Source organism: Scyliorhinus torazame, chromosome 5 (genome assembly GCF_047496885.1).
Source record: "Scyliorhinus torazame isolate Kashiwa2021f chromosome 5, sScyTor2.1, whole genome shotgun sequence".
Classification (NCBI taxonomy): Eukaryota; Metazoa; Chordata; class Chondrichthyes; order Carcharhiniformes; family Scyliorhinidae; genus Scyliorhinus; species Scyliorhinus torazame.
In genome coordinates, this window is record NC_092711.1 from 274,553,510 (window position 1) to 274,577,832 (window position 24,323).

Genomic DNA, 24,323 nt, shown 5'->3' on the forward strand with positions numbered 1-24,323 from the left:
TGGCTGCACCGGAAATCCAGTCCGAGCAGCAGTGGGGCACAGAGGTGAGGGAGGATATAAAATTTGAAACGGGTGTATTTGGCACCCTGGATCGAGAGATCCGCAATACAGTACCCCGTGATTTGTACCGAGTGGGACCCAGATGCGAGGACTATGGTTTGGGATGTGGGATGGGTGCGTAGGGAGCAGCGCCTTACCGTTTCAGGGTGGATAAAGCTCTCCGTGCTCCCGGAGTCGAAGAGGCATGCAGTGTCGTGCCCGTTGACCTGGACCTGCATCATGGAGTTCTGCAGGTGTTTTGGCCGAGTTTGATCGAGGGTGATCGCACCCAGTTGCGGGTAGTCGGAGTCGTAAAATGGCCGCTGCCGTTGGTCGCACGTGTCGGGTCGAGAAGATGGCCGCCGACCAGATGGCCGCTCCCATGATTCGCACGAGGCTGATGACGCGTCAGAAGAGGACGTGTCGGGTCGGTGCGCAGCAGCATTGCGAGGCCTACGTGCCTGAGAGCCTGATTTTCGGGCCAGCTGTTCTTTGTTTTTCTGGCCCCTGGGTTTGGCCAGGCAGACCCTCGCAAAGTGCCCTTTCTTCCCGCAGTCGCTGCAGATCGCGGAGCGGGCTGGGCAGCGTGGGGGTGGGTGCTGGCCCTGCCCGCAGAAGTAGCAAGGTGTGCCCCCATGGTGAGCGGGTCGCCGCATGGCGCAGGCCTGTAATACGGGCGAGTCTGAGGAAGTCCGGGGGGGCTGGCAGAGTCCGCGGGGTACGTACCCAAGTTATGTCGGGCCACCTCCAGCGAGGAGGTGAGTGTTAGCGTCTCCTGGAGGTCTTTTGCCCCGTTTTCGAGCAGTCGCTGCCGGATGTAGGTTGAGCGGATGCCGGACACGAAAGAATCTCTGATGTGCAGGTTCATATGGACTTCCCCTGTCACATCCTGATGGTCACAGTCCCTGGCCAGCGCGGTGAGTTTCTCAACAAACCCGTCGAGCGATTCCCCCGAGCGCTGCCGGCAGGTAGAGAGCAGATGCCGGGCGTGCACCTCATTGACGGGTTTGACAAACCGCTTGCGGAGCAACTCAATCGCTTCCTCATAAATCGTCGCCTTTTCGAGCGTGGCGGAGACTCTGTGACTCACCCGGGCATGGAGTAGACGCAGCTTGCGTGGCCCCAGGATGGGAGTCTCTGCGGAGTCCAGGTAGGCCTCGAAGCACCGCAGCCAGTATTTAAAAATTTCCTTTGCCTCCGGCGTTCGTGCTTCCAGATTGAGCTTCTCTGGTTTTAGGCCTGCGTCCATCCTGAATCTAGTTTAGCCTAATAAATTGAGGTACCCTCAATAATGATGCTTAGAGATTAAACTGTAAAGAAGGCTTTATTAGGCTAATAACTATGCTACATGTTTGGACAAGAGCCGACTGCTATACAGACCATGAGGCAGGCCTTTATGTATGGCTCCCAGATGGGCGGAGTCCCCAGGGTTCCAAGCCTGGTCTTAAAGGGGACATCACCTTACATGATGATAAGGCAGTAACCGTTCATCACACTCACTATATCAAGACATCACCACCTCCAACAACGAGGAGGCAGGAACTATTGGGATGGTTGGAAAGACCTTCCTGCGAGAAGAGCTCATTAGTGCAGGAAATAGGACTAATTGCGCCTCAGTTTAGTGTTTGTCACCAAGGCCCAGAAATGAAGCTGAGTCTCGTTTAATAGTGCGGTTGTTCTCAGCATTGCCAGCACTGAGAAACACCCAGCTAAACGGGCCCGATACGGGACTCTGTTTCATTTCCATTAAGTCACGCCCACAGTCTCTTAACTACTCACCTGGTTTTATCTGCTGCCAATCCTAAATCCAATCACAGATAACCTAATAAAACAAACAATCTCACAGAGCTCCTTCCACCTTCATGATAATGTGACGGAGACGACCTGCTTGAAGGCAAAAATGGAAATTAGCGACATTTTAATTCCAATGTTTTCCATAATTCTGGGTAATCACACGAATAACTTATCCTTGACTGGAATAACTGCAGATCTTGTGCCTCCGTTCTTCAACTAAATAAGACTACCTGCCATTTTACAATTCTAATCCTTCTAACACAAAATTACCTTTTGAATTGTAATTATCTTAAGTCTGTATGGCTTTCCAGCCCTCAGATATTTACCGGTGTTTCTCCCCACTGAACTTACATTTAAAATTTCATTTCTAAAGTACGACATTCGGCATACATAACATCATGCACTTTCCACATTCTCTTACATATACTGGGCGCGATCCAATGGCCACGCTGCGTCCAAAAAACAGCTCACCGTGGGGCAGTGGGGCCGATAAAAGCCGGGAGACCCGGCTCACAAAGCCTCGCGAGGTCTAACACGATCTCCTGAGACATTGCGATGTAAATCCCACCCATCATTTTAGGAAATCTGCACATTAGAACGAGACAGTTTGGGGGCGATTCTCTGAGCCTCGTGCCGGGCCAGAGAATCGCGCCACGACGCCCCGATGCCGGCGCGAGATTCTCTGAGGTGCGGAGAATCGGCGCCATTTGCGCTGGTGCATTTGGCGCGGCGCCGGCCGCGGGCTGCTGGAATTGCCGGGGCCGTCGATTCTCTGGCCCAGATAGGCCGAGCGGCCGCGCGGATACGACAGTGTCCCGCCGGCGCCATTCATCCCTGGTCGCTGACAGCGGGAACTCTGCGCGAATGGTCAGGGGGTGGCCTGTGAGGGGGGGAGGGGGGCTCCGTCCCCGGGGGGGAGCCTCCAATAGGGTTTGGCCCGCGATCGGGGCCCACCGATCGGCGGGCCAGCCTCTCCCCCGCCGGGCCTACTTCTTTAGCGTGCCGGCCCCTGAACACCGACGGCATGTTGAGTCGGGGCCGGCGCGCTAAAGATGTCCCCCACGCATGCGCCGGTTGGCGCAGCCCAACTGCGCATGCGCAGGTTGGCGCGGCGCCCATTTGGTGCTGGGAAGGGAGGCCAGAATTGGTCATCCCCGTGCCTGTTTCGCGACGGCGTTCATGACGGCGCGAACGCTTGGGCTCCATTTTGGAGAATCGCCCCCCCCCTAGTTCACTTTAACGTGCAGATAATAATCTTTATTGTCACAAGTAGGCTTACATTAACACTGCAATGAAGTTACTGTGAAAAGCCCCTAGTCGCCACATTCCGGCGCCTGTTCGGGAGAATTCAGAATGTCCAAATTACCTAACAGCATGTCTTTCGGGACTTGTGAGAGGAAACCGGAGCACCCAGAGGAAACCTACGCAGACACAGGGGGAATGTGCAGACTCCACACAGACAGTGACCCAAACCGTGAATCGAACCTGGGACCCTGGAGCTGTGAGGCAACAGTGTTACCCACTGTGCTACCGTGCTGCCCACCTGAGGTACCTGAGGCCTCAGAGATCTCGGGCAAGCGCGTTCTGCACTGGCCCCACAAACGAGGGCCAGACGGAACGGCATTCGTGGGAGTCTCCATAGGGATCGTAGGCCCCCAGGTGCATAACCTTTGGGCAGGCTGGTACCCTGGCACTGCTGGTGCAACCTGGGTACCCTTGCACTGCCAGCCTGGCACTGTCAAGGTGCCCAGATGGCACTGCCAATTGACAGGGGTACTGCCATGCTGCCAGGTTGGCACTGCCAAGGTGCCAATCTGGCATTTTTTGTGTGCTGCCAATCGGGCCGGGGTGCCCTGCATGGGTGTTGGGGGAGGACGGGGAGCCTCCTATAGGCTTGGGGGGGTTGGGGGTCACATCGGGGGCCTCAGAGGTCTCTCGCTATACTAAGGAATTCCGGTGAGCAGAGCTCCTTGGTGTAGAAAACAGGGCTCTGTGCAGCCTCACCCGTCGGTTCCCCACTGAGGCCCTTATTTAATGTGCGTGGCGTCATATAGCTGTGTGTTTCTCAATGCTGCGAGCGCCGGGAAACACGTGGCTAAGCGTGCCTCGCTACGGGACTTTGTTCCACTTTGGTTGAATTGCACCCACTGTCTCCAAAAAATAGATTAACTGATCTTTCATGTCATTGCGATTGATGCAATATTTGTGACTTGGATTGAGTGCTGTGTTTTCATGTACACAGGCTGTTGCTCAGGTGTCCCAGGTGGCATGGTGCCATCCTGTTCTGCCCGCTGCTCATCAGATGCGCCAGGGACAGGAAAGGGGGGCGAAGCCCGAGGTGCTTTCCAGCATCACCCCAGAAGGAGTCACTGGCAACAGCCCATCACCTCCTCCCTCGGGCTGCCCAAAGGCCCCTGGGTTAGTGTAGCTAACCCTTCAGGCTCCCCCGCCACCTGGCGCTGCCAGTCCTGGAGACCCACTGACATCTCGACCAGGGTCTCGAGTCTCGCGGCCATGGAGCACAGGGAATGGACCAGCTCCCTCTGGGACTGTGCCACAACATCCGGGGACCGTCCCACCATCCTCTGTATCTGTGCCACATCAGCCAGTGTCTGTGCCATCCCTTCTGTGCCTGTCTCAGGTCAGCCAGTGCCCAGGCAATGCCTAATCATGACCCGCTTTGAATGGGCCATGGTCTGGAGCGCCGCTGTAAATCCCAGGTGGCCCTGGTACATAGCTGCCTGTGACAAGGCAACCCTGTCCTGTGCCTCTGCCATCGTCCGCACAGTGTGCCCCAGGCTTTGGACATCCTGACCTATGGCCAATACCTTCGCCCGTTTGACTCCTCCAACCTGCAGGCGAAGGATGGTTATTTACAACCCCTCAGGCAGTCGATGCACCTGTGACTGCCTCAATGGAACCGCCCTTCCAGAAGCCCAAAACAAATCTGGATGGCAGCTAGTCCCTGGGGTCAGGCTTCCATCCAACCGTCCTCCCCCTCGGGGGTTCCTACCTCCACCTGATGTACCACTGCACGTGTGTGCTGCGCACCAGATAGTGCCCCAGGAGCCTCTTCACTATACTGGCAGAGGGGGGGGCGTGGTGGGTTTGTGACGGTGTTGGTGGGGGTGGTGACATACGTATGGGTGGCATGGTAGCACAGTGGTTCGGACTGTGGCTTCACAGCGCCAGGGTCCCAGGTTCGATTTCTGGCTTGAGTCACTGTGCGGAGTCTACACGTTCTCCCTGTGTCTGCGTGGGTTTCCTGCAGGTGCTCCAGTTTCCTCCCACAAGTCCCGAAATACGTGCTGTTAGGTCATTTGGACGTTCTGAATTCACCCTCTGTGTACCCGAACAGGAGCTGGAATGTGGCGACTAGGGGCTTTTCACAGTAATTTCATTGCGCTGAGGACCTGGGTTCGATCCCGGCCCCGAGTCACTGTCTGTGGAGTTTGCATATTCTCCCCATGTCTGCTTGGGTCTCAGCCCCACAACCCAAAGATGTGCAGGTTAGGTGTATTGGCCACGCTAAATTGCTCCTTAATTGGAAAAAAAATAATTGGGTACTCTAAAGTTATTTTTTAAAAAGGAATTGGATCAAAATGTAAAATTGAAATTTGGGATTAAAAATTCAAATAGAAACAGGAAATGTTGGCAATGCTGACTACCTAAAAGAGGAAAGACAGCCTAACGGTCAATTTTAAATCAGGGTGAGATCAGGATGCACGTGGAGCCAGATCGAGTGACAGAGGCACACACCAAGCCATGAGAGATTTTCATTGAAATTTTGCTGCCTTAATCTCTGGCACATCAGTGGGACCATTCTCAGCTTGTGAACCGAACCATAAACATATATGGCAGCATATATGGGCAGCACGGTAGCACAAGTGGATAGCACTGTGGCTTCACAGCGCCAGGGTCCCAGGTTCAATTCCCTGCTGGGTCACTGTCTGTGTGGAGTCTGCACGTTCTCCCCGTGTGTGCGTGGGTTTCCTCCGGGTGCTCCGGTTTCCTCCCACTGTCCAAAGACGTGCAGGTTAGGTAGATTGGCCATGATAATTGCCCTTAGTGATCAAAACGGTTAGGAAGGGTTGTTGCGTTATGGGGATAGAGTGGAAGTGAGGGCTTAAGTGGGTCGGTGCAGACTCGATGGGCCGAATGGCCTCCTTCTGCACTGTATGTTCTATGTTCTATCTGCAGGGAGAGTAAACAGAGTTAATGTTTCAACTCCGCATGACCCTTCTTCAGAACTAAAGAGAATGAAAAATGTGATTATGTATAAGAGGGGGTGGAACAGCTGGATTAGTGGGAGCTGGGAGAGATTGCAACAAATTTAAGATCAATTGCAGATGGTCCAGTGAGGGAGGGAGGGGGGGGGGGGTTTGCTTAGGAACAAAGGAATATTTAATAAAGATGGAGGGAAACGATCACTGTCTAAAGTTGTTTACCCCAATGTTGAAGGCTGTAACATCCGTAATTGGAAGATGAGGAGCTGCTCCCCCAGTTTACATTGGGTTTCACTGGAACATTGCAACAGGGCAAGGACCGACAGGCGGGAATGAGAGCAAGGTGGTGAATTGAAATGGCAAGTGACAGGAATGTTGGGATCATGTTTGCAGACTGAGCAAAGGTGTTCAGCAAAGTGGTCAGCCAGTCTGCGTTTAGTCTCCCAATGTAGAGCAGACCGCATTTGGGAGCAGTGAATACAGTGAACCAGATTGAAGGAGGCGCAAGTGAAATGTTGCTTAACCTGAAACGGGAAGGAGAGAGGAGGGAAATGGACAGGTTTGCGCCTTCTGAGTTTGAAGAAGAGTCATGTGGGCTCGAAATGTTAACTCTGTTTTCTCAGCACGGTGGCGCAGTGGCAGAGATCGAACCTGGGACCTCGGTGCCATGAGGCAGCAGTGCTCCACTGCGCCACAATGCTGCCCCCTCTTCATGTCTTTTTAAAACAAAAATGTTTTATTAAAGTTTTCACAAAATATCAACAACAAAATGTAAAAGGAACCCAATAGAATTAAACACAAAACAAAACAAAACAACCCAGTGCCCCTTCCCCCCTATACATAAATAATATATTAACACCCGCCGAAACACATATTAAACATAGCAAATATATACACCCCCTCAGATCCCCCAGTATAGACAAACAGAAATAAATAAAAATAAAATTAAATAAATAAAATTGAACCCCCCCCCCCCCCTCCCCCCGGGTTGCTGCTGCTGCTGACCAATGTCTACCGTTCTGCCAGGAAGTCCAAGAACGGTTGCCACCGCCGGAAGACCCTTGCACCGATCCCCTTAAGGCAAATTTCACCCTCTCCAATTTAATAAACCCCGCCATATCGTTGATCCAGGATTCCACACTTGGGGGCCTCGCATCCTTCCACTGAAGAAGAATCCTTCGCCAGGCTACCAGGGATGCAGAGGCCAGAATTTCGGCCTCTTTCGCCTCCTGCACTCCCGGCTCCTCTGCAACCCCAAATATTGTGAGCCCCCAGCGCAGCTTGACCCTGGATCCTACCACCCTCGACACCATCCTCGCGACGCCCTTCCAAAATTCCTCCAGCACTGCGCATGCCCAGAACATATGGGTGTGGTTTGCTGGGCTCCCTGAGCACCTAACACACCTGTCCTCACCCCCAAAGAACCAGCTCATCCTTGTCCCGGTCATGTGTGCCCTGTGCAGCACCTTAAACTGTATGAGGCTGAGCCTCGCGCACAAAGAGGAAGAGTTTACCCTCCCTAGGGCATCTGCCCACATCCCCTCCTCGATCTCCTCCCCCAACTTCTCTTCCCATTTACCTTTCAGCACCTCCACCGAGACCTCCTCCTCCACCTGCATCATCCTGGTATGTTGCCGAGATCCTCCCCTCTCCAACCCACGCCCCCAAGAGCACCCTGGCCTGAACTGTGCGTGGCTGCAGCAGCGGGAATTCCACGACTTGCCGCCTGGCAAATGTCCTTACCTGTAGATACCTAAAGGCTTTTCCCGGGGGGAGCATGTACTTCTCCTCCAGCTCACCCAGGCTCGCGAACTTCCCATCCACAAACAGGTCCCCCAACCTTCTTATCCCCTCCCTGTACCACCCCGAAAACCCTCCATCTATTCTCCCTGGGACAAACCGGTGGTTCCCCCGTATCGGGGTACCACACCGAGGCCCCCACTTCCCCCCTGTGCCGCCTCCATTGCCCCCAAATTTTGAGGGCAGCCGCCACCACCGGGCTCGTGGTATACCTCATTGGAGGGAGCGGCAGCGGCGCCAGCACCTCCAGACTCATAACCTCACAAGACGCCGTCTCCAGCCTCTTCCACGACGCACCCTACCCCTCCATCACCCACTTGCGCACCATCGCCGCATTGGCTGCCCAGTAGTACCCACAGAGGTTGCGCAGCGCTAGCCCCCCCCCATCCTTACTCCACTCCAGGAACACCCTTCACACCCTCGGAGTCCCTCACGCCCACACAAACCCCGTTATGCTCCTGTTGACCCTCCTAAAGAGGGCCTTCGGGATAAGAATGGGGAGGCACTGGAACAGGAACAAACACCTTGGGCGCACCGTCATCTTGACTGACTGCACCCTGCCCGCCAGGGACAGCGGCAACACGTCCCATCTCTTAAACTCCTCCTCCATTTGCTCCACCAGCCTCGTAAAATTAAGTCTATGCAGGGCCCCCCCAGCTCCTGGCCACCTGGACCCCCAAATACCTGAAGATCCTCTCCGCTCTTTTTAGTGGGAGCTCGCCAATCCCCCTCTCCGGGTCACCTGGGTGAACCACAAACAACTCGCTCTTCCCCATGTTGAGCTTGTACCCTGAGAAATCCCCGAACTCCCTGAGGATCCTCATTACCTCCGGCATTCCCCCCACTGGTCCGCCACATATAGCAGCAAGTCGTCCGCATAGAGCGACACCCTGTGCTCCTCCCCACCCCGCACCAGCCCCCTCCAGTTCCTCGACTCCCTCAGTGCCATAGCCAGGGGTTCAATCGCCAGCGCGAAGAGCAGGGGGGACAGGGGACACCCCTGCCTCGTCCCTCGATGCAACCGAAAGTACTCAGACCTCTTCATATTCGTGGCCACACTCGCCATTGGGACCTCGTACAACAGCCTAACCCACCTGACAAACCCCTCCCCAAACCCAAACCTCTTCAGCACCTCCCACAAGTACCCCCACTCTACCCTATTGAAGGTGTTCTCAGCGTCCATCGCCGCCACTATCTCCGCCTCGCCCTCCCTCGCCAGCATCATAATAACGTTCAGGAGCCTCCGCACATTCGCGTTCAACTGCCTCCCCTTCACGAACCCCGTCTGGTCTTCGTGGATGACCTGCGGCACACAATCCTCAATTCCCGTGGCTAAAACCTTCACCAGCACCTTGGCACCTACATTTAACAATGAAATCGGCCTGTAAGACCCACACTGCAGGGGATCCTTGTCCCGCTTCGTGATCAAGGAGATCAGTGCCCGGGACATCATCGGGGGCAACACCCCCCCCCCCCCCCCCCCCCCCCACCCTTCCTTGCCTCATTGAAGGTCCTAACCAGCAACGGGCCCAGCAGGTCCACATATTGTTTGTAAAATGTGACCGGGAAACCGTCCGGCCCCAGTGCCTTCCCCGCCTGCATGCTCCCTATCCCTTGGGCCAGCTCCTCCAACTCAATCAGGGCCCCTAATCCTGCCACCAGTCCCTCCTCCACCTTCGGGAACTTCAGTTGGTCCAGAAAGTGGCCCATCCCTCCCTCCTTCAGTGGGGGCCCGGACCGATACAGTTCCTCATAAAAGTCCCTGAAGACCCCATTGATGCCAACCCCACTCCGCACCACACTCCCCCTCCTATTCTTAACTCCCCCAATCTCGCTAGCTGCGTCCTGCTTCCGAAGCTGATGCGCCTGCATCCGACTTGCCTTTTCCCCATATTCATAAATCGCCCCCTGGGCCTTCCTCCACTGCGCCTCCGCCTCCCTGGTGGTCAACAGGTCAAATTCAGCCTGGAGGCTACGCCTCTCCCTCAACAGTCCCGTCTCCGGCACCTCCGAATACCTCTTGTCTACCCTCACCATCTCCCCACCAGCCTCTCCCTCTCCCTCTGCTTGCTCCTCTCCTTGTGGGCTCTAATGGAGATCAGCTCTCCCCTAACCACACCTTCAGCGCCTCCCAGACCATCCCCACTCGGATCTCCCCGTTATCGTTGGCCTCCAGGTATCTCTCCATGCTTCTTCGGACCCGCTCGCTCACTTCCTCGTCCGCCAACAGCCCCACCTCCAAGCGCCACAACGGGCGCTGGTCCCTCTCCTCCCCCAGCTCTAGGTCTACCCAATGCGGGGCGTGATCCGAAATGGCTATCGCAGAGTACTCGGTATCCCCTACTCTCCCAATCAGTGCCCTGCCCATAACAAAAAAGTCGATCCGGGAATATGCCTTCTGATCGTGCGAGAAGAATGAAAATTCCCTAGCTCCCGGCCTTGCAAATCTCCAAGGGTCCACACCTCCCATCTGGTCCATAAACCCCCTCAGCACTTTAGCCGCCACCGGCCTCCTACCCATCCTAGACCTGGAGCGATCCAGTGCCGGATCCAACACCGTGTTAAAGTCACCCCCCCCATTATCAGGCTCCCCACTTCCAAGTCCGGGATCCGACCCAACATGCGCCGCATAAAACCCGTATCATCCCAGTTCGGGGCATACACGTTGACCAGCACCACCCTCTCCCCTTGCAGCTTACCATTTACCATTACATACCTGCCGCCATTGTCTGTCACAATGTTTAACGCCACGAACCACACCCTCTTTCCCACCAAGACCGCCACCCCCCGATTTTTGGCCTCCAGCCTCGAATGAAACACCTGGCCTACCCACCCCTTCCTCAATCTTACCTGTTCTGCCACCTTCAGGTGTGTCTCCTGGAGCATAACCACATCCGCCTTCAGCCCCTTCAGGTGTGCGAACACCCGGGCCCGCTTAATCGGCCCGTTCAGCCCCCTTACATTCCAGGTTATCAGCTGGATCAGTGGGCTACCCGCCCCCCTCCCCCGCCGACTAGCCATGTTGCTCTTATTAGCCTTACTTTAATTAGCTCTAATTCTGTCACCTTTTGCTCACGGGTCGGCAGGTATCTTTCTGATACCGCCATGTGGTTCAAGCTCTAGTTATGATTAATAAGACAGCACACCGTTTAGTAAGATTAAAATCAACGGTCATTTATTATGTACAGCAATAAGTACTTACACAATAATCCTACTTTCTATATCACTACCTACCACTACTGGCTAATACTTAACTTTTGGGAAGGGCCCACCAGGTCAGGGAAACAAATGGCTTATCGAATTGGGTCTGGCCTGCGGGATTCAAAGGATGATACAGGTCGATGGCTAGGAGTCTCTATCGGGTAGCGATCGCTGGAGTTAAACTTACGGTTGCTGGTCGATGGTTCTTGCGAAGGTTGCGAGCAGGAGCAGAAGGGTGAGAAGGGTCGATCTGAACTTGGCCCCCCTATTTTTATAGTTCCCGGGGGCTTCCCGCCTCTCAGGGCGGACCTTGACCCTGGTCCCATGTGATTGGACTTGTTCCCAATCACTGCGTTCGATATGCTCCAATAATGGGGTGATTCCTTGATCGGGGGGTGGTCGTTCACCTTTCTTTGTCTCGGCCACTGCTGGCGCCGTGAGGTCTGGATCGGCATTCAATTGCTAATATGTTGCAATTGTTCCCAGGGGTAGCCGATTAAACTGCAGATGTCTGGGTTGATGTGCTGCTAATGGTCGCAGGAATCGATCTGGGCCGACTTCCCCAGAGCCGAATACGCTGTTCTGTCTGCATCTGTCCGTTTGTGCCCTGTTGGCTGCGTTTCCCATCAGCGTTTTCGGTTAGCCATTTTACATTGGGTTTTGGCCAAATTAATCGGGAATCAGCCATTTTAGGTGGCTACATTCCCTACTTGTGATCCTCACGCGAAGCGTGAAGGATCACATAAATTTTGTCCTTTCCGTTCCCTGACCGGGGGTGGCACCTCCTACATGGCCACTACTCTGACCCTAGCTATGCACAAAAATTTTTACCTGAACAATTCTAAGGGCGCTATGTCAGGCACAGCATGCATTTACAAAATAAAACTTGGAACCTCTAATTTTACCTAAATACACTGCACTCACCAAACATTGCATTATCCTATCTTCCTAAAACATACAACAACAATCATAACATTCAATATACTCTTTCCTGGCTTGGCTGTCAAGCTCAGGATCATACATTCTTTTGTTTATGGGAGTTTTGTACATCTTTTATTTACAGAAAAACGCAAGTGCATGTTCTTTATTATTGTGTTATAGGTCGCGGGGGTCTGGACATACCCAAATATAGGGGATCGGATCCGATATACCGGGGTTCGAGCGCGGTACGCTCTCCTTCTCCATTTGCGGAGGCGCATAGTCTGCACTGCACAGCAGAGTACCGCCAACGCTAACAGTGCTTCAATTACGTACGAACAACATAAAAACATCCTGGAGGTTCCATCAGAATACGGGACATCGTAAATCACATCTGGGCTGGGGTGTAATTAACATATGGAGGGATTGCAGCGGGACCAAAGAAGAAAGGAAGGAGGAGTGAAACAAAAATGAAGTGGCCTTGCTGAGGTAACGCTGCCATGACAAGTGGTGGGTAAGCGCTCCCAGTTTGCATGGGGCAGCTGGGACCTTGTAGCTGCTGTGGGTGGTGTTCCCTTTCATATCTGGGGACTAGTCTAGCTGGTGGGGGTCTCCTGCAATCTCGGGTGAAGTGTCCTGACTGCCCACAGTTGTAACATGACCCCTGAGGCACATAAGGTGGAGCAGGCTCTCTGGTGCATTGTTCCCTTGGGTGTGGTTCCCTGGGTGGGGGGTCGGGGCTGTTGGTGTCTTTGCTGGTTTGGGGGGCATTTGTGGGCTGATCCCGTTGCTGTTTCAGGGGGGCTTGACATTCTCGTGCGTAATGTCCTAATTGTAACATTCCGGTGGTTTCTGTGGGGGGCTGTTCCTTCTTTCATTTACCCATGCGGGGTTCTGGTGCATTTTAACTGGATGCATGTCTGCCTGCTCTTCCTCGGGTTCCCTAACTGCGGGTTTGTCTGCTTCTGCCTGCTGTTCTTCGGGATTTTTAACTGCGGGTTTGCTTTGTACAGACTGTTCCCAGGCGCGGGACAATCTTTTTAAAACCCACTTCTCATTGTGGGTTTCCTCTGAGGGGTCATAATTTGTACAGGCTTTTTGTCCTGCCTCTGTGGCATGGGAGACAAGGGTGCGGGTCCATTTGGCCATACCGTCTTGGGACAAATGGCCGCGTTCTAAATTACCGAAAACTGCTGTGAAAAGAATCCACAGGTGTCCAGCAAACGCTGTGGGGTGTTCTGTCTTTTCTTGCCTGCACTTATTGAGGCCATCTACGGGGTCACCCCAGTTATACCCGATCGCATCCAGGATCGCGGTATGCATTTCTGCAAGGCTGCCTCTCCTACATTCTGTGGGTCGGGAAGGGCTGCTGCGACCGATGGGTCTAAGCTGAGGACCGTGAGCTTTACCTGCTCTCTCTCATCCAGACCGTACATGGTCGCCTGATGTTTGACGGTGGCAAAGAAATGGTGTGGGTCTGAAGCGGGGAGGAACGGTGTGATTTTTGCACACGCATCTCGTAATTGGGTCACTGTGAGGGGGGTGGAATATAGGAATTCTGCCTTGTCTGCTGTGGCTGTGCGGTGGGTTGTTACAGGGTTCATGGGAGCCTGAACTACCTGCTGTGTTCCCCCTGGGGGGTGGGGGTGCCTTTCTCCTTTGGGGCTTTCCCTGCGCACATGTTCCCTGAACATATCTCTGCGCTGTCTCCTGCAATTCTTCCCAATCAGGGCTGTCTTCCTGTTCTAAACTTTCCCCAAAGGATTCTTGGAATCCCTTTTGGACAGAAAGCAGTGATTGCAGGTCTGCAATTTGCTTCCGGCACTTCGCATGGTCTATGGTACTCTGCCTTTGTTCCGTGGTTGCAGCGTGGAGCGCTCTCAAAGCTGCCTTGAGATCACTACATTGCTTCTGTAGCGTCTCCACCTGCTTCTCTGTATCTTTCTTTACCAGGACTGCATGCTGCGTGTCCTGATAAGCCTTCTCATACTGGGACTGGAATCTACTCAAATGCACCAGACAAGGCTGGTGACCCCGTTTGGCGTCAGCCACCTCTTCGTCCTTTGCCACTAATTTCCGCCTTAACTCCAGATTCTCTTTCTCCACCTCGCATACATCGACTTTACTCATTCGATGTATGCCCTCTACCTCTTTGCGGAGCGTCCTGACGACCTCCTCTGTGCCTCGCAATTGTGCCAGACAGGACACAATTGCCATCGGCTTGCGCGCTTTTGCTAAGCTCTTCCTATGGATTTCACTCATGTTCTCGCACCAAGTATGCCCTATACTTCCAGGACCAGAGTCGTCATTACTGCAGAAATCATCCCACATGGGCCATCCTTTGCCCTTGAGATATTTCCGAATCTCCTCCTCCCAAATGGGACACTGTCCCACTCTACTGCTGCTGGTCGCTGCGACCGCACATTCTTCGGGATTCATGATGCATGGCCATCTCTCCTATCTGCTTGCTTTGGCCGAATTTGGAACAGGGGGCTAAGGTGGTGTCATAGATGCGGGTACGGGTTGCGCTAATTTCCGAAAATACCGACATCCGACAGTTTTGACACAACAAAATCTATCAATTTTACCTGATAGCCCTGTTAGTTACGCATGCATACACACACTTCCGAATTGTGAATTATTAACCTGAACCGCTTGAACACTTGTGGTTTTCTGTTTCCAATTGGATTCTAATTCAAAATTTCTTGGGTTCTCCCGGAGTGGTTTTCCACTTCTAGATCCGGTCCCACCAGAGTCGCCAAAATGTTGCTTGTTTTAGCCTTAGTTTATTTGCTCTAATTCTGTCACCTTTGCTCATGAGTCGCCAGGTATCTTTCTGATACCGCCACGTGGTTCAAGTCCAAGTAATGATTAATAATGCAACACACAGCTTAGTAAGAGTTAAATCAACGCTCATTTATTATATACAGCAATTAATACTTACACAATAATTCTACTTCTAAACTACTACCTACCACTACTGGCCAATACTTAACTTTTGGGAATAGCCCACCAAGTCAGGGAAACGAATGGCTTATCGAATTGGGTCTGGCCTGCGGGATTCAAAGGCTGATACAGATCGATGGCTAGGAGTCTCTATCGGGTAGCGATCGTTGGAGTCAAACTTACGGTTGCTGGTCGATGGTTCTTGTGAAGGTTGCGAGCAGGAGAAGAAGGGAGAGAAGGGTCGATCTGAACTTGGCCCCTATCTTTATAGTTCCCAGGGGCTTCCCGCCTCTCGGGGCGGACCTTGACCCTGGTCCCAAGTGATTGGACTTGTTCCCAATCACTGGGTTCGATATGCTCCAATAATGGGGCGATTCCTTGATCGGGGGGAGGTCGTTCACCTTTCTTTGTCTCGGCCACTGCTGGCGGCGAGAGGTCTGGATCGGCATTCAATTGCTAATATGTTGCAATTATTCCCGGGGATAGCCGATTAAACTGCAGATGTCTGGTTTGATGTGCTGCTAATGGTCACAGGTATCGATCTGGGCCGACTTTCCCAGAGCCGAATACACTGTTCTGTTGGAACTGTCCGTTTGTGCCCTGTTGGCTGCTTTTCCCATCAGCCTTTTCGGTTAGCCATTTTACCAGCAGCAACACGGTTCCCCCCCACCTCCCCCCCACCCCCCCCCACCCCCCACACGCCAGCCAGGACCCCGCCTAGCTGCATTGCTCCCCCATTGCACTCCCGCAAGTCAGCTGACTCCTGCTGACCCCGGCCGCTCCTGTCTCTCTTTCGACTCCTCCCATTGTGGGACTTCCCCTCCCCCTCCATTACCCACCAGCAGGCTCTCCACCTCCCCCTTCCATCCCAAGCACGGGAAAAAACCCGCGCTTCCCCGCCCCTGCCCCGCCTCCTCTGTCGCAGCTCCTTTTACTGGCCCAGTCCCCTCACCCCCGACTCAGGCCTCACCCTCCCACACAGGGCCCCATCCCCCCTACCGGTCATCCACCCCCTACTCCGTTTATTTGCCCCCCTCCAAGAACCCACCCGACAGACCCGACCAAAACAGTGCCCAACCCACCCTAACCACCCACATTGAACCAAAACTAAGCAAGAACAAAGAACACCCCCTCAAAATGTAACACAACAACAACAATCCCCGACCATCCCCACTCCCGACCCCCCATCCCAACCCTCAGTTTGTGTCCAGATTCTCGGCCTGAACAAAGGCCCACGCCTCCACCGGGGACTCAAAATAATGGTGCCGGTCCTTGTAGGTGACCCACAGACGCGCTCCAGTTGTACCCAGTCCTCTTCTTCGCCACCTCCGCGGTCCAGTCCTGATATACTCGAACCTCCGCATTCTCCCACCTGCTGCTCCTCTCTTTCTTGGCCCATCTGAGTACGCACTCCCGATCAGCAAACTGATGAAACCGCACCAACACCGCCCGCGGCGGCTCGTTAGCCTTGGGCCTCCTCGCCAGCACTCTATGATCCCCTTCCAGCTCCAGGGGCCCCTGGAAGGACCCCGCTCCCTTCAGCGAGTTTAACATGGTGACCACATAGGCCCCCATGTCCGGCCCCTCCAGCCCCTCCGGGAGGCCCAGGATCCGTAGATTCTTCCGCCTCGACCGATTCTCCATCTCCTCTAACCGTTCCTGCCATTTCTTGTGGAGCCTTGTGCGCCTCCTGTTGGGGGAATGTTGCAGTCTTCTTCCCACACCGGGAAATGTCGTAAAAATGCCGTTGGGGGGCCCTGAAAAGAGCCCAAAAGTCCGTTCCAAGCAGGAGCTGCCGAACGCGTGACTTAGCTCTGCATAGGCGCAACCGGAAGTCCCCCCTTTTCATGTCTTAACCTTCACATTTTAATGTTTCATCTCAACCCCATTCGCAATGTTTCTGATACTCGTAGGTGTGTGAAAGGGATGGGACGTAAAAAATACAGAATTATGAATCAGCCAGGCAATGTAAAGAGATAGGAGACAACAGGAAGTCATGATTCCTGCTGTCAAAATGTGCAAATAGTGCTATGTGTGTTCCACAACTTGGTACTGGATATTTTAACAGTTCTGATGGCCTGAGGTAAAGAATTTTAAGCCTTATATAAATCCTGTGGTATCAGATTTAAAGCTGAATTTGACTCCAAGGTAGAGGCTGCTGTGTAACATAAAAACAGAGAAAATAGAAGCAGGAGGAGGCCATTGGGCACTTTGAGCAAGCTCCACCATTCAACCATTCATTACGATCATGGCTGATCATCAAGTTCAATTCCCAACTTCCCCCCATATCCCTTGATCCCTTTTGCACCAAGAGCTATATCTAATTCCTTCTTGACATTCCAAAACATTTTGGCCTCAACTACTTTTTGTGGTAGTGAATTCCACAGATTCATCACTCTCTGGATGTAGAATTTCTCCTCACCTCAGTCCTAAAACATTTACCCCTTATTCTCAAACTATGGCCCCCATTTCTGGACTCTCCCACCATCGGGAATATGCATGGACAGTGCATCCCACCTCCACACTCCCGCTACACTCACCACTTGCAACCCCCTCCATAATTCCTACCTGTCTCACTGCGGGCCCTGGGTTGGCAGTAACAACGGGTCTGGTCCTAGGGATAGAGGCAACCCACAATGCGATGAGCTCTGGTGCATCGTTTGACAACGACTGACTCCTGTCTACGGAAGAATGTCCAGCGTTCACTGGGTGATCCCTGCATGTGATCTGGCCATTCCATCACACGGTCCAATCGAATCTCTGGTGTGGCGGTGGGTGGGGACAGTGGGGCGAAGGGGGGGGTGGAGTGGGGAGCACCGGAGTGGTGAGCGCTGTCTGAACTGCGGTCCCCGGCCAATCCCACCCACAAGTCCATCCAGTCCACCCCCCACCCCCATGTCCCATCTGTGACCGGCCCAGGCCAGTCCATCCCACACGCCCTTCTTTTATTTTAAAATTTTGAGTACCCAATAATTTTTTTTCCAATTAAGGGGCAATCCACCGAACCTGCACATCTTTGGGATGTGGGGGCGAAACCCACGCAGACACGGGGAGAATGTGCAAACTGCACACGGACAGATCCCTCACGCCTTTTTGACAGAGCACCAAGACAGTTTGTAATGTTGTGCACAGGTGTTTATTTTTTATATGTTTTAATATAAATTTAGAGTACCCAATTCATTTATTTTCCAATTAAGGGGCAATTTAGCGTGGCCAATCCACCTACCCTGCACATCTTTGGATTGTGGGTGTGAAACCCACGCAAACATGGGGTAATGTGCAAACTCCACACGGACAGTGACCCAGAGCAGGGATCCAGCTTTGGTCCTCAGCGCCGTGAGGCAGCAATGCTAACCACTGTGTCACCGTGCTGCCCATTATTTGTAATATTTTTTTAGAAATTTAGAGTACCCCATTCTTTTTTTTTCCAATTTAAGGGGCAATTTAGCCTGGCAAATCCACCTACCTTGCACATCTTTGGGTTATGGGAGTGAGACCCAGGCAGGCACGGGAAGAATGTGCAAACTCTACACGGACAGTGACCCGGGCTGGGATCGAACCTGGGGCGTCAGCGCCAAGAGGCAGCCCTGCTAACCACTGAACCACCATGCCGTCCTTCATGCACGTGTTAAATGTGAATAAATATATCCAGGTTTGTGCCATAGCCCTGAAGTTATACTGGGCCCTACACTAGTGCCAACTTAACTGATGTGTACCTTTTTGGCCTTATGGGCCCCAGTGCTACGTCTAGGTGGATTCCACTCCATCAGGAGTGGAGGCGACCCGCTGTGATTCCGGCCCTGTGACCTGGGTCCCCTTTCGCGGCCGTCTTCCGGGGCGATTGGGCCTGGATGGGCCCGGCTGCTGCTCGGGTGGCATAGTGCCGCCCTGTTCTGCCTGCTGCCCATGTGATGTGCCAGGGACAGGAGGGGTAGAATCCAAGGCACTGGGGTGTTCCAGCACCCCCCTGCGGGATCACTGGCACAGGCGCATCACCTCCTCCTCCCTCAGAGTGCCTGATAGTCCCCGGGCTACGACATGGCATGGGGGTGCAAGCGGAGCTAACCCCTGAGGTTCCACCATTACCTGGCACTGCCAGACTTGGAGGTCCGCTCTTGTCTCAACCAGGGTCTGCATGTTCACGGCCATGGAGTTGACCACATCCATCTGGCACTGCGCCACATCATGCTGCGAATGTGCCACCACCTTCTGGGTCTGTGCCACATCAGCCAGTGACTGTACAATCTCCCTCTGGGACTGGGCCACCTGCCTCTGCGTCTTTGCCACATCGGCCGCCAATCTCAGCCATGGCCCGCTGTGGCTGGGCCACACTCTGGAGCGCCGTTGCAAGATTCAGGTGGCTCTGGTACATAGCTGCCTGTGATAGGGCAGCCCTGTCCTGGGCCTCAGCCACCGCCTGCACAGATTGCGCCAGGCCTTGGACATGTTGCCCCATGGCCGAAACCCTCGCCCCCAAGGCATCTACCGTGGAGGCTATCCATGCGATGTTAGTTTGGGCGACACGCATGGTCGGCACCACATCCTGCAGCGTCAGGTGGTGTGGGTGTAGGGGTGGTGTGTGGGTGGGAGTGGTGGTGGTGTGGAGGTGGGTGGAGAGGTGGTGGTGATGGGGGAGGGTGACACATCTGCAACTCAGCGGGGTCTCACTTCCTCACCCAATGTCGACCTCCGCCCTGATAACTGCCCTTTCCTTGGCCCTCTGACCACGTCCAGTGCCCTCTGTTCTGCCGCGGTGAGAGGGCGCAGTTCCGGCGGTCCCCCTCCAGTCTTCTCTCGCTCTCGGTGAATGTGTGTGGCCTTCTTTGGAGGGGGGGGGGGGGTCCTCGCGGTGTTGCCCACAGTGCTGACAGCCTCTGCCACTTGCCCCCAGGCCCGGTGAGCAGCGACAGTTGGCAGCCTCCTTCCCATCCAGGGGTACAGGCCCGCCCACCTCTCCTCCACAGCATCCAGCAGGATCTCAGTTTTATTTGGGTAAACCTCGGGGCCGCTCTCCTTGCTGCCATCTTGTTGGCTGGGATGGTGTGTCTTTGGAGTGAAGTGTGTATATGAAGCTGCAGCTTGCCAGCCTCCTGAGTGTCAATCTGGAGCTGGCGAATCCGGCACCGTTTCCCATTGGAATCGATTGTGTTCCACGTGGCGCTGGTACTTACCCTTAATGGTCGTTGAATTGGGCCAGTTGCAGCGCCAGTTTTGCTGTCATAGAACTAATTCATTTTTTAATAAATTTAGAGTACCCAATTCATTTTGTTTTCCAATTAAGGGGCAATTTAGCGTGGCCAATCCACCTAGCCTGCACATCTTTTGTGTTGTGGGGGCGAAACCCACGCAAACACGGGGAGAATGTGCAAACTCCACACGGACAGTGACCCAGAGCCGGGATCGAACCTGGGACCTCGTGGCGCTGTGAGGCCGCAGTGCTAACCCACTGTGCCACCGTGCTGCCCGTAGAACTAATTCTGCCCCGACGTCAACACTTAGCCTTAGGAATGGAGAATCCAGCTACAGGGTTCTGAAATTCAGGACAGTGCTTTCAGAAGAAGGATGTTTTTTAGCTTGTTACATTAATGTAATTGGGGACAATGCTAAGTAGCATGCTGAAAATGACACCTGGCTGTAGGAGATCGCTACATCACAGAATTACAGAGTTTGGCCCTCGTATCTGCACCGGCTCTCCAAACGAGCATTATGCTTAGTGCAATTCCCCTGCCTTTTCTCCATACCTCTGCACATTGTTTCTATTCAAGTAATTATCTAATTACCTCTTGAATGCCTCAACTGAACCTGCCTTCACCACACTTCCTGGAAATGCATTCCAGACCCGGACCACTTGCTGTGTGGAAAAGATATTTCTCACATCACGGGCTGGATTCTCTGCACCCCGACGCCAAAATCGCGTTCGGTGACGAAGCGGAGAATCCGTTTTCGCACACGAAATCGGGACCGGCAGCGGTTTTGCAATTCTCCCCCTCTCCGAACATCCGTATTCGAGTATCCACCACCTTAGGCCATTGCCTGAGGCCCACCCCGTGATGCTCCGACCCCGACCAGCCAAATTCCCGACGGCGTGGTTCTTGTGGTGTTGGGCGTTCTGACACACAGATTAGCCAACACAGTTGTATCTGGTACAACGCTGTTTTATTTAAACTTACTATCTACAGTTTTGTCTTGATACTCTGCACGTGGGGATTCCCTGTTTGTGATGTTGAAACAGGTCGTGTCCATGTCCTTGTCCCCAGACCTACTGTCCACCAGGTGTCGTGTTCGTGCTTTTATATGGTTCCTGTCTTTGTGTGTGATTGGTTGTGGTGTTGTGTGTTCTGATTTGTCTGTTGGTGTGTCCATCATGATGTGTGTGTTTGAATATCATGACAGTTCTAACATGGTCCCACCGTCCGTGATCCTCGCGTGGCAGCTGTGGACTCAGTCCAGGGCCGCCACAGTCATGGGAGGGCTGATCGGTGGGTAGGGGAGGGCTTCATTCGTGGCTGGGGGCAATGTGTGCTGGCAGTCCGGGGCGCATGAGCATCCGATGCAGGGTGCTATTTTGCCAGTCCAGATCGGCGGACTGAGTCCGCCATGGAGCACAGGGCAGCCGCTGGAGGCCGCCGCCATGCACATGCATGGCCTCTGACCCGGAAGTGCAGGGGGCCGGATCGGCAGCTAGAGCTGCGAGCTCTACAACAGCTGCCTGCTAGCCCCCAGTAAAACATGGAATCTGGCCTTTTGACACCAGTTTTCCCAGCGGCGTGGGGACATAGTCCCAAAAATGGAGAATCCAGCCCCACATTTTCTTCTTTTGAAAATCACCTTAAATCTGTGCTCTCAAATCTACAGGAGCGGGGGGGACAGAAGCCAGGATAGTCACCTGGAACGTAAGGGGACTCAGGAGCCCAGTGAAAAGATCCAGAGTCTTCACCCACCGAAGAAACATGAAAGCCAACATAGTCTTCCTCCAAGAGACGCACCTGAGAGAGCGGGACCGGCTGTGGGTAAGGCTGGGTGGGACAGACCTACCATTCCTGTTACGGGACGAGAGCCAGGGGGGTGGCAATACTGATCAGCATGTTTAAGGCGACAAAGACGGTTACGGACCCAGGGGGACGGTACGTCATGGTTAGCGGGGCCCTGGACGGGGCACCGGTAGCATTCGTTAACGTCTACGCTTCCAACTGGGATGGCACAAAATTCACTAAAAAGACCATGGCAGAAATCCCCGACATAGTGACACACCAGGTACTAATCAATGTGTGTGAAGGGGGGGGGGGGACTTTAACTGTGTATAAGACCCAAGGACAGACAAGTCAAACCCAAAACAGGGAAGACCTCAAACACGGCAAAGGAACCCGGTAGTTTTATGGAGCAGATGGGGCCGGTGGACCCTTGGAGGTTCACCCACCCAGGGGAGAAGGAGTTCTCCTTCTTCTCCCCAGTACACAATGTATATAGCAGGATTGATTTCTTTGTGGTGGGGAAAATGGTGCTTCCAGTACTAGTCAAAATGGAATACTCTGCAATTGTAATCTCCGACCACGCTCCACATTATATGGATGTGAGGTTGGAGACGGGCAGGGCCCAACGCCCCACATGGAGGTTGGACACTGCCCTATTAGTCGACAAGGCTTTCAGTGAAAGGGTATCACAGGCCATAGCGGAGCATACGGAGAACAACCAAAACAGGGAGCTCTCACCCTCCACGTTCTGGGACGCAAAAAGCCGTGATTAGAAGGGAAATTATCGCCTTCAAAGCGCGAAGAGACAAAGAGGAAAGGACGGCTACGCAGCAGCTAGTCGACTCCATACTAGAGGTAGACCGTAAATACTCAGAGGCCCTGACCGTAGAGCTGCTGGCGGAAAGGAAAAAGCTACAAATGGACTTTGACCTGCTCTCCAGGAAGGCAGTTCCCCAACTCCACCAGGAACCCTATACGAACACGGAGACAAAGCCAGCCGCCTGCTGGCACACCAGCTGAGAAAGCAGGCAGCCACCAGAGAAATTGCACAAATCAGGGATACCAGAGGCACATTAGAAACAGACCCAGAAAAAGTCAACAAAACCTTTGAGGCCTTTTACCTCGGAACCCCCAGCAGGGGAATCGGGGATGAACCGGTTCCTCGATGGACTGAACATACCAGTTGTGGGGGAGGACAGAAAACAGGGCTTGGAAGCACCACTACAACTGGGAGAGATAATGGAGAGTATTAGCTCCATGCAGGCAGGAAGGCGCCGGGACCAGATGGGTCCCCGGCGGACATGATCAAAGAATTTGCGGCAGCACTGGCCCCGCACCTGCGGGAGATGTTCACCAATTCGCTGGCTAGGGCCTGTTGCTGATTTTCTCCTTGGTTCAATTGCTCTGTTTTATTACCTTTGCTCTCGAGTCACCAGGTATCTTTATGATACCGCCAGGAGGTTCAAGTCCGAGTAATGATCAATAACCCAATACACCGATTAGTAAGATTTAAATCAAAGCACATTTATTATACACAGTAATCACTACTCATGGACAAATTCTACTTCTAAGCTACTTCTACACCACTAACAGGCCTATACTTAACTTCGGACTGGCCCACCAGGTCAGGGGAACAAATGGCTTTTTGTCCGACAAAGCCCGAATCTGCAACAACCATTGGTTTGTTCCAGGGCTCACTGAAGCCACCTTTAAAAAGTGGAAACAGGATGGGGGGACACTGACAGTTAGGGACATATACACCAACAGCAGGGTCGCAACACTGGACAAACTGACGGAGAGATTTCATGTTCAGGCAAGCTGGGGGAACAAACTAAGGTACTGATGCGACCATCAATTCACACGAGATGGAGAGTTGAAGTGAACAGTGGTTTTAATCAGTTAGAACTGTGCCTGTCTGCGACTGCTCTGTACTGAGTGCCGCCTACAGGCTGCAGATCGATATACCGCCCCCAAGGGGCATCAACATAATACAATACAATGTAATGTAATACAATGGTGAATGGTCGCAGTAATACATTCACCACATTCACCCCCTGTTAAAAATTGAAGTCCAGCAGGGGTGAAGTGGGCTCACAGATCGAGTCTGTCCGGCACCTTGATCATTCACTGCGATCGCTTGAGCTCTGGTTTCGCTGCGGGCACGGGTGTTGAGCTCGTCGCTGCGGGCACTGTTGTTGAACTCGTCACTGGGGGCACGGGTGTTGAACCCGTCGCTGTGGGCACGGGTGTTGAACTCGTCACTGCGGGCACGGGTGTTGACTCCGGGAGCGTGTCTTCTGGAGCTTCATCCCTGTAGGTCGGCGATGGGGGGAGGGGGGGTGTAGGCCATGTAGGGGCGGGGGCGGTGTTCGGTGTAGGGTGGGGGGGGGGGGTAGATGATGGTCGCAGGGGAACCGGCGGGTGCCAG